The sequence below is a fragment of the Podarcis tiliguerta genome, assembly GCF_965153285.1.
Source record: "Podarcis tiliguerta genome assembly, chromosome: 1".
In the NCBI taxonomy this organism is placed as follows: domain Eukaryota; kingdom Metazoa; phylum Chordata; class Lepidosauria; order Squamata; family Lacertidae; genus Podarcis; species Podarcis tiliguerta.
Window position 1 is genome coordinate 122,339,842 of NC_139534.1, and position 15,226 is coordinate 122,355,067.

The window sequence follows — 15,226 nt, forward strand, 5'->3', positions numbered from 1 at the left end:
GCAACCAGCCGCTAAATGCATAGTGACAGCAGCCAGTTGATGTTTTAAATATTGTGCAATATTGTGTTTCGATAGTAATGTTGTGTTCTAATTGCTGTAGCCCAATCTGGGACCTTAGGGTGAAGGGCAGGTAATAAATTGCAATAGTTGTAATAATAACAATAGCTCATTGTCAGTGTGTGCTGTTTTGTGAATGGGTAAATTAATCATATTCTCTCAATGGGCCAAGCTAAGCCATTGTTGTCGTTGTTTTCTTTCAAGTTCTATATTAAAACAAAAAAGAAGAACAAACAGCTTTTGCTGATACTCCAGGAAATCTCTTCCACGGTCATATGGTTGGCCACGGAGAGGAGATGTTGTTGAACTAGATGTGCCTGATCCAACAGACTCTCCTTGTGCTTTTTAAGCGGGTGGCGCTGTGGGTTAAACCACAGAGCCTAGGACTTGCCGATCAGAAGGTCAGCGGTTCGAATCCCCACGATGGGGTGAGCTCCCATTGCTCGGTCCCTGCTCCTGCCAACCTAGCAGTACAAAAGCACGTCAGAATGCAAGTAGATAAATACGTACCGCTCCGGCGGGAAGGTAAACGTCATTTCCATGCGCTGCTCTGGTTCACCAGAAGCGGCTTAGTCATGCTGGCCACATGACCTGGAAGCTGTACACCGGCTCCCTCGGCCAATAAAGCGAGATGAGCACCGCAACCCCAGAGTCGGTCACAACTGGACCTAATGGTCAGGGGTCCCTTTACCTTTACCTTTTACTATATATTCATGAGGTGTTCTCTCCACTGTGAAATTCTCCATTTGGGGGGCACTGATATGTTGTCATCATCATCATCATTTATTTATACCCCACTCATCTGACTGGGTTTTCCCAGCCACTCTGGGCAGCTCCCAACAGAATATTAAAAACACCATAAAAATTCAAACATTAAAAAGTTCCCTAAAGAGGTTTCCTTGACATCTGATGGGAGGGCATTCCACAGGGCAGAAGCAACTACTGAGATGGTCCTCTGCCTGACTCCCTGTAACCTCACTTCTCACAGTTAGAGAACCACCAGAAGGACCTCAGTGTCCGGGCAAAAAGATGGGGGTGGAGACACTCCTTCAGGTATACTGGACTGAGGCCATTTAGGGCTTTAAAGGTCAGCACCAACACTTTGAATTGTGCTCGGAAACGTTCTGGGACCAATGTAGGTCTTTCAAGACCTACCAGTCTTTTGTGGCTCTGTGGTGCCTTTCTCAGCCATTCTTTCCCAAAGTGCTTCTCCTAAGGCAGTGATGGCCAAACTTGGCCCTCCAGCTGTTTTGGGACTACAATTCCCATCATCCCTCACCACTGGTCTTGTTAGCTAGGGATGGTGGGAGTTGTAGTCCAAAAACAGCTGGAGGGCCAGGTCTGGCCATCGCTGTCCTAAGGAGAAGGGTTAACCCATTCCCATTCCCCAGGCAATTAGGTTAGGAGAACGTTTTCCTGGTTTCGTTGTTTACTGCCTGGACTGTACTTCTGTCCCTCTTGTTAATAAACTCCATTTGTGTCTATTCATAAACCTAACTTTTTGTTTAATTAAACAAGTGTATTCTGATTTGGCAAATATTGTCTTACCTCATGTTAGTTCTCTTGCTCCTCTCAACCCAGTTATGACAAAAGAGTGTGCTGGGGGCAATGGGCAAACGGAGACTGGAAATTGACAGAGCTGTTAGCCGGTACCTCAGCCCAGTTAGATCTCTTTCCCTTTCCTGCATGACAGTCCGATTGCCATTTGACTCAATAAATGGTGGCAGCTAGTGATTCGCTGGACCATTTTCAAAGTGACTGTAATCCCAGTGGTAAAGAGTAACGGGGTATTCTTCAAATTCAGCTTACCTAGTGACCCCTTGGGGTGTCAGGATAAGGACTCTCCAAAGTACCCCAAGGAAATCACAGTAATGGATTTCATGTAGTTGAGGTGATCATTAGGAGACCCCCAAAGCTCATATTTCCAAGTCAAGAAAAAAGATGAGTTCTGGTGAAATCTCAACGAGGACATGATTGCTCAAGCCACTAGTCACTTTCTCTTTGTCCTGTGCTCAGAGTGTGGAAGCTATTTGGCACCTAAAAATGCAGTAAATAAACCATGATAGCCCTATCGTCAGAACAGAGTTGGGGTGGAATCCTTATTACAAACTAGTGCTAGTTATGGATATCAAAGTTACAAATTCCTTTGTGTTTTTTTAAAAAGGAGAAGTGTTGACTAGTATTTGCCCCTATCGTAATAAATTTGCTAACGTTAATATGAGGTATAAAAAGTATGTATCTTCTTCTTCTTTGGCGAGGAGAGCCAGTGTGGTGTAGTGGTTAAGAGCGGTAGATTCGTAATCTGGTGAACCGGGTTCGCATCTCCGCTCCTCCACATGCAGCTGCTGGGTGACCTTGGGCCAGTCACACTTCTTTGAAGTCTCTCAGCCCCACTCACCTCACAGAGTGTTTGTTGTGGGGGAGGAAGGGAAAGGAGAATGTTAGCCACTTTGAGACTCCTTCGGGTAGTGATAAAGTAGGCTATCAAATCCAAACTCTTCTTCTTCTTCTTCTACTCATAGCCAAGTAAGATTGTCTTCCATAAACACGGTTTTAACAATGAGTTCGTAAGTGACTCTGGAGGCCAATTCTGGATCCACATGTCCTTCCACAGTGGGGACATTGGTTTCCAGGTGGGAATTGATAACAGTGTGGATTTGCCAAGCGTGACTTCCTTCTTTCTCTCTTGCATCCTGAGTTTGAGCTTCTTCAAAGCCCATGACACCTTTGGTAAAGGCTGTTCTCCAACTGGAGCGCTCGCAGGCAAGTGTTTCCCAATTGTTAGTGTTTATACTACATTTTTTTAGATTGAGACAATCTTGAAACCTCTTTTGTTGACCACCAGCATATGCTACATATGCTATCTGGTTGGCCACTGTGAGAACAGAGTCCCAAGAAGTCTGTCTATCCCAACAGCCAAGAGCTGTTTTCTCTTCGGGAGAGACCTCATTATCACATATTTTGTTCTCTGTGGCTTCCAGAGAAAGACTCAAAAGACCAACTCCCAAAGATGGCGATTTCAAGTAAATAACCTCTCCCACATGATGATGATCATCATCATCACTTTTAATTTGTATACTGTCTTTCTATCTTACAATACCCAAGGCAGTTTACAAGCTGAAGAAACAAAGAAAGTACACCTTATAACAATCTGATGCAATACAAAAATGTGATAATAAAACATAACTTTAAAATAAGCAACCTACATCAATTAAAGCAACATTCAACAATCATTAGAACAGTATAGAATGATATTAGATATCAGCATATAAAAATTAAGCAGAAATCTACTCTTAACAATTACAATAAATAATTTCTAAACTACAATCAGCAAAACAACGGCAAACCACAGTGCATAAAATAATACAATACAATTGAGATGCAAGAGACTGGAGGGTGGGGCAAGGCAGGTGGAAGAAGGCCTTGCCTGATGAATCTAAAGTTAAACACCACATGAGAGAGCATCAACAGTTAATTATCAGCCTGTTTGGCTGCTCAGAGAGCTCTGCTTCGCTTTAGTATAGCCCAAGAGAGATTTCCAATGTTAAAACCTTCAGCAATACACATTCAAAAACACATACAGAGTTATTTTCCACTTCAGTTTCATGTGGAGAAGCAGGATCCCTTAGAATACCAGTAGCTAGACCACTATTGAGAGAGCCTTTCTGCCTTCATACTCTGCTTGTTAGTTTTACAGATCCATCTAATCTGCTATGTGGAAAGCGGGTCCTCTTCTAGATGGACCTTTGGTCTAATTTTACAAGGCTACACTTTCAAAATTCTGACATCGGGTTTTAGTTTATCGCTGATATTAATTTTTAAAAAATGTTTTACCTATTAAAAATGTTTTTACCTGTAATCATATTGTTTTGTTTTTGTTAACACTTTTTATTGTTGTTTTTACAATCAAGAACTATACAGATTTTATGAAACAAATACATAAATATTCAGCAGGATTTTACACCAGCGCTGTGTTTTTTTAGGATAAGGTACTGATTTCACCCAGATTTGCCCAAATCTTCTGGATTTAGAGCATCTGGCTAAAAAGGACATCTTTGGTAAATATATATGTAAAGCATATACCCTATTTGTTTTTTATGCACACAAAAGCACATGTGGCAGCAGGGGTTCATCAGGCTAAAGCTTTCAAAGCTTCAAACCATCTCAGAAGGAATTTAATTCAACGTAATGATCCCAAAAGGGACGCGGGTGGCGCTGTGGGTTAAATCACAGAGCCTAGGACTTGCCAATCAGAAGGTCGGTGGTTTGAATCCCCATGACGGGGTGAGCTCCCGTTGCTCGGTCCCTGCTCCTGCCAACCTAGCAATTCGAAAGCACGTCAAAGTGCAAGTAGATAAATAGGTATTGCTCCGGCGGGAAGGTAAACGGCATTTCCTTGCGCTGCTCTGGTTTGCCAGAAGCGGCTTAGTCATGCTGGCCACATGACCCGTAAGCTGTATGCCGGCTCCCTCAGCTAATAAAGCGAGATGAGCACCGCAACCCCAGGGTCAGCCACGACTGGACCTAATGGTCAGGGGTCCCTTTACCTTTACCTAATGATCCCAATGTCCCTGGCATCATATTTGAGTACATGCAGCAGGATTGGGATCCTTGTCAAAACTTCCTCTGGTGGCTCCAATAGAGCTGCTAGTGTACCAAGTTGCTCAGCACCTCACCAGAAGGAAAGCAATGGCTGAGTCACACAGATGCAGACTGCATCCAAAAAAAATATTGGGGGGGAGAACTAGAGAGTGTGCAGCCACCATCTTCCATCTCTCAACTGATCACCTGGTTAATAGAGGCAAAAAAAGGGGGTTTAATCTTCAAGTTCTGGAGTGCATTCTCATCTATTGCTTAAAATGCTCAAATATTTATTCTTAACGTTATATCTCTGTATCTTATAAAAGAAGATTGGGTGGCCGCAGAGTTGGTCTGCTTTTCCATTAGCAGAAACCATGTTTTGATGCCTTCTGTAAGTCATCCTACAGAGAGAGAGAGAGAGAGAGAGAGATGGAAAAAATCAATGGAACTCACAGTGGAAAATGCAGAGCTATTTAGCATGAGCAAAATGGATGGATCAGGCCCAATGGGTCAAACACATTTATCTTTAACGTCCAACCTGTTGTCAAATGATTTACTGCCTTGTTCTATGGGATATGAAACAATAATTCTGCTTTCAGTGCTTAGACAAATTGTGCTCTGAAACTGACACAATTCTTCCATGGGCACTTATAAATCTTAGCTTGCTGCTGAATGGTTTGATCCGGAGATCTCTCATGGGGCTGGGCTCTCTGAGGTGCTCACAGGGGGATCCCCCCCCCCCAGAAGAACACCCCTGATCACTTAACTGGAGAAGACAATGCATGTGTATTGCAAGGCTGTTATCTCTTCCAAAATGCATGAAGAGCTTGCATCAGTTTGGAGAGCTTTCAGACTGAGGTGTGGAACCATTTTCAGCCCAATGGTAAGATGAAAAGGTGACCCGCTCTCCGTGGGCCAATTCTGACAGATGGGCGGAGCTGCCTTGCTGCCAGTCACCTGACTCATTATACCATCAGGTGATAATATCAAAGGGGCTTGCTATCAGTACTGACCCTCTAATTGGTGCTGAACCTGGTCCCTTCAAATCAGCCAAACATCCAATTGTCATTGACAGTGAACTATTGTTGTACATTCACAGGTGAGGTTTGGATTCAAACCACGCCTGCAAATGGACATTTTCCCTCTGCAGATCAGCAAAACCATAACCTGCCAGAGCAAAACGGGAAAGGGGAACCTGTAGCCCTCTAGATGCTATTGGCGAACAAATGAAGAAACTCTTCTTTCCTGCCTTACTCTAAATGTTCTTTCATATTTCCCTCAGGTGGAAATAACACAAAAAACCACACCAGAACAGTCACTGTCATATTCAACTATTTTTTAATCATTACGAAACTTCCATAAAAATTCAGTGAGAGAGCAACAACGGACTCCGAGACTTTTCTTTCGAGCATGATTACTCTGGAAATTTGCAAAGAATATTTCAGTGTGAAAAGACTGTTGCTAGTCTCAGAGGAACAGTATGCAGTACCTAACAATTTCTCTGACTCTTTGCAACAACAACAAAACCCATCACCTCACACACTTCATGGTTTTTTTTATAGCAGGTTCATATTTCTTGGAGATTCTTCAAACTCTAAAGCAGGAGTGGGGAATCTGTGGCCCTCTAGATGCTCCCGTAGCAGACCTTTGTTAGGATTTTAATCTATCTGAGCTGCTCCAGCGAGTGGTACTATTGTACTATGTTTTGTATACATCATGTGAGTGTCTGAGTGAGCGTGAGACAGGAAGTCTGAGTACTTTGGAAGTTAGTTTCACTTCTGTATGTGACGCAGTTCTGTACTGGTGTTCAAAGAGCACAGACCTGCTGATGGAGTCTCTGTATTATAAGACTGTAAATAAAGTAGTTTAGAGCTACTGATAGAGTCTTTCTTCTGCTATGATAAGCCAGAAGACTAGTGTGCTCTTCTCAGGAGAGAGGGGTCACTTATTACGGGTCTCTCTGGACTCAGGGAGATTTACGGCCAGAGGACCACTGGAGAGATGCCCCGAAGACCTGGAAAATTGGCGGCCTTCCGGGGTGTGTTTCCAACAACCTTGGGCTCTCAAAATTCAGCAGCAACCTGTGCAACATTAAAATCCAGTGCTCCCCGCAGCCTTTTGGTTCCATTCTATAGCATTGTTGTGGTGCCACCTGCACACCCAGTGTGCCTAAACCAGTTATTATTTGTATCCTGTCCATCTGGCTGTGTTGCCCCAGGCACTCTGGGCAGCTCTCAACCCCAAAAACAGCTCTGACAACTCTTGCAATCCCTGATCAGCTGTGCTGACTAGGCCACACTGAACCCCTTGTTGAACCATAATGCCCAGAGCAGTTTAACAATCTTTCGCTGTTCCCAGGAAACTCTGACAGAGATCAGGGGCACTTCCAGACTGTCACTATTGTCACGTGGGATTCAATCACATGCCAGCACATTCAGGTTGTGCAATTGTGCTTGATTGAGAGGTGTTGCGCAATGCATCCACTTTCCCCAAAAGGCAGAATGTTTTCCAAATCTGCTTATCCCTTTTGAGGTCAGGTGGCATTAAGAAACGGCACCTTCTGCCCCTGGCTGGATCCGATGAGGGAGCGATTGTCATGGGGCTTTCCCGGCCAGCGAGATCCCTAGATGGGCCTCCAGGAAGTCAGATTGTAGGCTGTCCACAAACTGGCCAGTTGTGGGCAGGCTGGGGGGAGGCTTTAGCCTCTGCCGACCCCTCCATCCTATATGCTTACAATGCATTTCGCACCACTGGGAACATCGGCAGAAAATTTATAAGAGGAGGAATGCATCACTTGAAAGCAGCATCTCTTTTTCTTTCCAAATTCCTATCAGCTTCTTCTAATGAACCCGCATGTAACTATCGAGTGATTACAATGCTATTTGTTCACCCCAGGATATTGCAATTAGCCTTGCATGCCTAATGTAAGGGAGTTTTAGTTCTACATGTTTTATACCAAATGGTTTCAATTTTAATTACCAATTCCCACTCTATCAACTGAGATATCAACTCAGCAAGTTCCAGGGGCCGGATCCAGAGAGGATCCTTCCGTTTGCAGAAGATGTGAACTGCAGCCCATCAGAGACATATATTCTCACCCCTTAAGTCTTCGGTGGAGCTGAACCAGAATGCAAAGGTAGCTTCTGTTTCATCCAGAGCCTGCAATATGGATGCCCCATATTAATCGGTGATCTGTCCAGAAGTCCTTGGCACTCATCATAGCTCTGGTAAGGAGCACATCACAGCAATCTTCAGCTTGGGCAATTACATAGTCTAAGAGGTGCCAGTGGTTCGACCGAGGGTACCTCCATGATGTTCTTAATTTATTTATTTTTGCTGAAAGAGTGTGTTGGTAATAACAAGGTTGTGCACTGCACATATAGTCAAAAGCAAGATTCCGTTCTGGTTGCTGTTGCCAGTTCCTTCTTTCCCAATAGTCCCAGGCCACAGATTGAATGGCTATCAAGATTATACCTAAACACAGGCTTCAAGGAAGGAAACCAAGGTACAAAATGAACACTCAAGCCCTTCAAGATCCTATTAAGCGGGATTGCTTCCAAACGACTCTTAAGGACCACCCACTTTCGGAGTTCCCTGATAACATCGAAGAACACAGGACCAAGCTTTCCTTTGGAAACGTAATCTCACAATGTAATAATGATGCTCACATCCTACAATGCCTGTTTATATAGTTAATTTTTTTATGCGAACTTCTACATCCATTGATGTGTGTGCACATATAGTGTAGAAGGGAGAACAAACCCTCTCACTGCATTGTTGAAGTGCAGATTTTAAAGATTTCCCCTGTGCCAGCAGACAGAGAGCACTTCACATCTCCTTGGATGTAAATATGGTTTTACACACGTATACACTCTCTCTGTTCTCCGACTGGCTTCCCTCGCTTTCTGCCTCAGGAAATTGCAAGTGCTCCTGTATCCCACATTTCTTAAGGCTCTTGCAGTGATTGCAAGCTAAGGCTTTATTAATATGAATGGAAGGCTTGCCAGAAGCATTATACCTGCATTTAACTACCGGGCAACTGACGTCCGTATGTATTTCCTTTTATGTGACCTTGATAGATGCGGCTGGCTTAATAAGGCTAAGATGAATGAACCAATAATTTTAGACAAGACGGCAGACATGCAGGCCCCTTTGATTTACAGTGCTATGTTAATAAATACCAATGGCATGTTTTGTTCCTTGAGCTCCTAGATGTGTCCCAAGCTATCTGTCATGCTTCCGTTTTGGTTCTATATTACTGCTTCCAGGGCTTTCGCCTAAGGGTTGAGAACTTTTTTTTTCAGCTCAAGAGTCGCAGTCCCTTGTGGATAATTTTACCAGGACTCCCTGACTGTGGTGGGTGGAGCTGAGGCAAAAAGTAGGTGGAGCAACAGTATGACTCTTACCTTTTTACAGCAAGCTGCGTTCCAGCCACGTAAAACCCAGAGGCTTCTACGCTTCAGAAGGATCTGTCTATTTTGGTTCGCTCAGTTTCTCATTTTCCCCATCTTAAATTCACCTCTGCATTTTGTAATCCTCCTGAAAGTTCAAGAGGGGTTAACGCAAACCTATCCCTTTTTTTATCTGCAGTTTTGACTAGTTGGCACATTTTTTGCATGCAATTTCCCTGCATAAAAATGCATGTTTATAAGCTCTTTTCATCCATACTCTAATTTCAATGCACACTTCCCCCTAACATAAACATTTATGTAAACGTCGTTTGGGACGCGGGTGGCGCTGTGGGTTAAAGCCTCAGTGCCTAGGGCTTGCCGATCGAAAGGTCGGCGGTTCGAATCCCCGCAGCGGGGTGCGCTCCCGCTCTTCGGTCCCAGCGCCTGCCAACCTAGCAGTTCGAAAGCACTCCCGGGTGCAAGTAGATAAATAGGGACCGCTTACTAGCGGGAAGGTAAACGGCGTTTCTGTGTGCGGCTCTGGCTCGCCAGAGCAGCTTTGTCACGCTGGCCACGTGACCCGGAAGTGTCTTCGGACAGCGCTGGCCCTCGGCCTCTTGAGTGAGATGGGCGCACAACCCTAGAGTCTGTCAAGACTGGCCCGTACGGGCAGGGGTACCTTTAAAATTTTAAACGTCGTTTGGCTAGAGTACTGCATTGCATGGTTTCCAGCAAGGAGTATTCAGAAATATTGCTACCTCCAACTGTGGAGAGCCGCTGATAGCCCTCTCTGCCCTGAATTTGTCTAATCCTCTTTTAAAGCCATCCAAATTGGTAGCCATCATTGCCTCCTGGTGGAGCGAGTTCCACAGTTTGACTAGGCGCTGCATGAAGAAGTAGGCAGCGGGTGGCGCTGTGGTCTAAACCACCGAGCCTCTTGGGCTTGCTGATCAGAAAGTTGTTGGTTTGAATCCCTGCAACGGGATGAGCTCCTGTTGCTCTGTCCCAGCTCTGGCTTACCATGTTTTTAAGTATGTGAAGAAATATAATCTAAAAAAGGGACTCCAGCATAAGACCATTAAGCCCAGAGTCTAAAATTACAACTGGGTGTGCGGAATATCTTTCCATCAGTAGGCTAGTTTCCACACACATTCACCTCTGCCCTCTAGCCTCCATCCTGGTGACAGCAGGCTGATTGGTGCTGTGGTCTAAACCACTGGTCCTCTTGGACTTGCCGATCAGAAGATTGGCTGTTCAAATCCCCATGACGGGGTAAGCTCCCGTTGCTCTGTCCCAGCTCCTGCCAACTTAGCAGTTCGAAAGCACACCAGTGCTAGTAGATAAATAGGTATCGCTGCAGCAGGAAGGAAAATGGCATTTCCGTGTGCTCTGGTTTCCATCATGGTGTCCCGTTGTGAGAGAAGGGGTTTAGTCATGCTTGCCATATGACCTGGAAAGCTGTCTGTGGACAAACGCCGGCTCCCTCAGCCTGCAAAGCGAGATGAGCACCGCAACCCCATAGTCACCTTTGACTGGACTTAACTGCCCAGGGGTCCTTTGCCTTTTTTCTTTTTTTAACCTGCGTGAAGAAGTACTTTCTTTTATCTCTACAGCTACCTTTCTTTAGCATGTGCATTAGGAACTTTGCAGGAACACCACGGCCCCTCTGCCTGGATGGAATGGAGAGGTCAAATGACACTGGTTCATCTTAAACTGACAGGCAGGCTGGGTGTACTGAAGAGTCTGTTACGAGGCTACAAGAGTCAGTCCTTGCTGCTTGAGCACTTACAGATGAACCAAGGCCTATATCTTTAGGGCAACAGCTGAAATGTCCCTGGTACTGCACCACCCTCCTAATCAGATAAAAACAGCCGTCTCCTTTCTGCAGACTATTATCCACAGCAACTATAGCCTAATGGTCGATCATACTTGTTACCTTCCGCCCTTCTCATGATCATCTTTGTGAAATAGCAACATCCCTAAGAATTTCATGCAAGCATATTAGACTTATTACAACAGCCATACCAGTTTAGTAGCAATTAACTCATAATGGGAAGGGATATTAAATCTGAAGCAGCAAGGCTATAAGCCCCGAAGCACAATAGAAACCACAATAATTTTAATGGCCATTTTCACAAGTGATGCTTAGATGGTTCTTTCGAATGTCCCACATTTGTTCAGGGGAGGGGAAAAACTCTTTGTTGACCAGGATGCACATTCAGTTTAAAACTGGCTTTTATGCTCTCCGTACTATATTCAGAATGCTTAGCTTTCATATTGGCTCTTTGAAGTATCAAAAAGAAAATATACACACATTTATTCAGTAACTTTTGCAGCGTCAGTATTGTTTTATGCCCATGTTGCAGATGGGAGACTGAGAAATGGTCCTCTAGTCCATTTTACCAGTTGCTGGAAACCACAGAAGAAGAAGAAGAAGAAGAAGAAGAAGAAGAAGAAGAAGAAGAAGAAGAAGAAGAAGAAGAGTAGTTTGGATTTGATATCCTGCCTTTCACTCCCCTTCAGGAGTCTCAAAGCGGCTAACATTCTCCTTTCCCTTCCTCCCCCACAACAAACACTCTGTGAGGTGAGTGAGGCTGAGAGACTTCAGAGAAGTGTGACTGGCCCAAGGTCACCCAGCAGCTGCATGTGGAGGAGCGGAGACGCGAACCCGGTTCCCCAGATTACGAGACTACCGCTCTTAACCACTACACCACACTTTTTGGGGGGCTTGAATCCTACTTGTAGGTTTCCCACAGACATCTGGTTGGCCACAGTGAGAATAGGATGCTGGATAAGATAGGCCCTTGGCCTGATCCAGCAGAGCTCTTCATATGTTTTTATGAATTCACAGTCATCTATTACAAAGTCTCCTCTGTTTGAAGGGAAGTTACAGCAATTATTTCTAAAGTTGCATCTATACAAATAGATTTTAGCACGTGCAAATTGTATGTATATCTGTGCCCTTTTGGGGGGGCGATGTGTGTCCTCTGTTGGGGCCATGCATAACTGGCCATTTTAGGCCTATGCTTCCCCATCCCTGCTGAAAATCAGCTTAAACTGAGTTTTTTACGGCTCTTGTTAAAGCGCCCCAACATGGCATAGTTTTTTTTTAAAAAATAATGATAATAGAAAAGGACAAAGTGCACCTAAACAAAAGAACATCTTAGTGCAGCAAATGGGAAGCACTAGGAAATATTTATCTGCAAAGCTCTCTTTTTAATGCGTCAAATTGGTATTTCATTTTAATAGCGCAATCATTTTATCATAAGTACAAGCTGTAAAATGGCCACTCTCAGTGTGCTTTGTGATTAATTTAACTTCTTTTATGGCTTTACTAAAAGACAGATCAATAGGACACAGAGATGTACGGACTTGGTTTGGTTATTTTAATATGGTCTCTAAGGACATCTCCCTTGAAAAGCACCATAGCAGAACACCTTACAGGCCTGGATAGACATTTCATCTTCAAAGACAAAACACTGGTAACCCTTTAATTGTGGAGGAAGCAGGTGTTTATATTCCAGAAGCAACCTTTAGTTATTTGCTTACTCTTTGACTATATTTATCTGTTGCCTTTGCTGCCAAAAATGGTCAATTGATCCATCCTTGGCTGCTGCTGAAAATTCCAAGTTGCATGGACTGGCAAATCATACATCTCTAATAATATTTGGTTTCAGGATTGGATATTTGAGAGAGAGAGAGAGAGAGAGAGAGAGAGAGAGAGAGAGAGAGAGATGATAGATAGATAGGTAGATGATAGATAGATAGATAGATAGATAGATAGATAGATAGATAGATAGACAGATGATGATAGATGATAGATAGATAGATAGATAGATAGATAGATAGATAGATAGATAGATATAGATGATATAGATAGATGATAGAGTGCTTTTTTAAAAAAAATGTTTAGGGGTACTCTCATTTTGACTCAAGAAACACACAATTTTATAGTTCAAATCGGGGGAAATAAATACAGTAAATGGACAAATGGACAAAGATTCACAAAATGTTTAGTGGTATTCATACCCCTGCACCCCCCAGAAAAAAGCACTGGATAGATAGATGATAGATAGATAGATACATAGATAGATAGATAGATAGATGGATAGATAGATAGATAGATATAGACAGATATAGAGAGATATAGAGAGATATAGATAGATGATAGATAGATAGATAGATAGATAGATAGATGATAGATAGATATAGATAGATGATAGATGATAGATGATAGATAGATGATAGATGATAGATGATATCATCACAGATATAGATGATGATAGATAGATAGATAGATAGATAGATAGATAGATAGATAGATAGATAGATGATAGATGATAGATAGATAGATAGATAGATGATAGATAGATAGATAGATAGATAGATAGATAGATAGATGATAGATAGATAATAGATAGATAGATAGATGATATAGATAGATAGATAGATAGATAGATAGATAGATAGATGATAGATGATAGATAGATGATAGATAGATAGAGATAGAGAGATGATAGATAGAAAGATAGATAGATGATAGATAGATAGATAGATATAGACAGATATAGAGAGATATAGAGAGATATAGATAGATGATAGATAGATAGAGATAGAGAGATGATAGATAGAAAGATAGATAGATGATAGATTAGAAAGATAGATGATAGATAGATGATTGATAGATGATAGATAGATGATAGATAGATAGATAGATAGATAGATAGATAGATAGATAGATGATAGATAGATAGATAGATAGATAGATAGATAGATAGATGATAGATAGATGATAGATAGATGACAGATAGATAGGATGATTTAAATTTATATTCCACCCTTCCTCCCAAAGGAGCCCAGGGCAGAAAAAAGTGACATGACAAAAAAATATCCTTGATACATGTTTTAAGACAATTCCAGTGCAGGTACAGACTGGAGAAGATCGCAGCTCAAAGGGATTGTTGAAAGAGGAAGGTCTTCCATAAGCAGTGCCTGTCTAATATTCAGGAGGAGGGAATTCCAAAAGGCAGATGACACAACACTAAATACCCAAATTCCTACACTATATGGAACAGACCTCCTGATAAGACGGACTCTGCAGGAGGCCCATACCTGCAGAGCGTAGTGATCGACTGAGTGAGACAATGTTTGGGTATCCTGGTCCCAAGCTATATAGCAAAACCAACACCTTGAACTTAGCCCAGTAGGCAATTAGAACACTGATTCAGATTCAGGCTACCAAAATAAAAGGTCTGATACCCCTTCCAGAAAACACCCATAATTGGATGTGTGTAAGTCACTTGAGCAGCCTTCCCAAAACTGGAGCCCTCAAGGGGTGGCATTTGATGCAGGTCCTTCTCAGAGTAGGCCCACTTCGACTTTGAGCAGGGTGTAGTTGAATGCAACCAACAGGGAAGAACTCAACGGAACACTAAGGAGATCACTCCATCTGTGCAAGCACTTCTGATCACAGTGATGGAAAGATAGCCATATCTCGACCTCTGCATGCTGTCCTGAAGGTTCTCCCAATTCCCTTTCAAGCCAATGGGGGGCATCAGGGAGGAGAGGGGGAAAGCCCCATTGCACTCGCAGAAGTCCTTGTGTAGGTTCCCTTTAGGAGGACCAGTTCATAGAATCATAGAATCATAGAGTTGGAAGAGACCACAAGGGCCATCGAGTCCAACCCCCTGCCAAGCAGGAAACACCATCAGAGCACTCCTGACATATGGTTGTCAAGCCTCTGCTTAAAGACCTCCAAAGAAGGAGACTCCACCACACTCCTTGGCAGCAAATTCCACTGTCGAACAGCTCTTACTGTCAGGAAGTTCTTCCTAATGTTTAGGTGGAATCTTCTTTCTTGCAGTTTGGATCCATTGCTCCGTGTCCGCTTCTCTGGAGCAGCAGAAAACAACCTTTCTCCCTCCTCTATGTGACATCCTTTTATATATTTGAACATGGCTATCATATCACCCCTTAACCTCCTCTTCTCCAGGCTAAACATGCCCAGCTCCCTTAGCCGTTCCTCATAAGGCATCGTTTCCAGGCCTTTGACCATTTAGTTGAATTTGACCAGTTAGTTGAATCTGGCCCTAAATGTTTTGGATTACACTCACATCAGCCTCAGTCAGACCTCAGCTAAAGTGAAAAATAGGGGAGTACAGATCAGCCTGTCCCTGCTCTGTGCCAATTTAATGTTT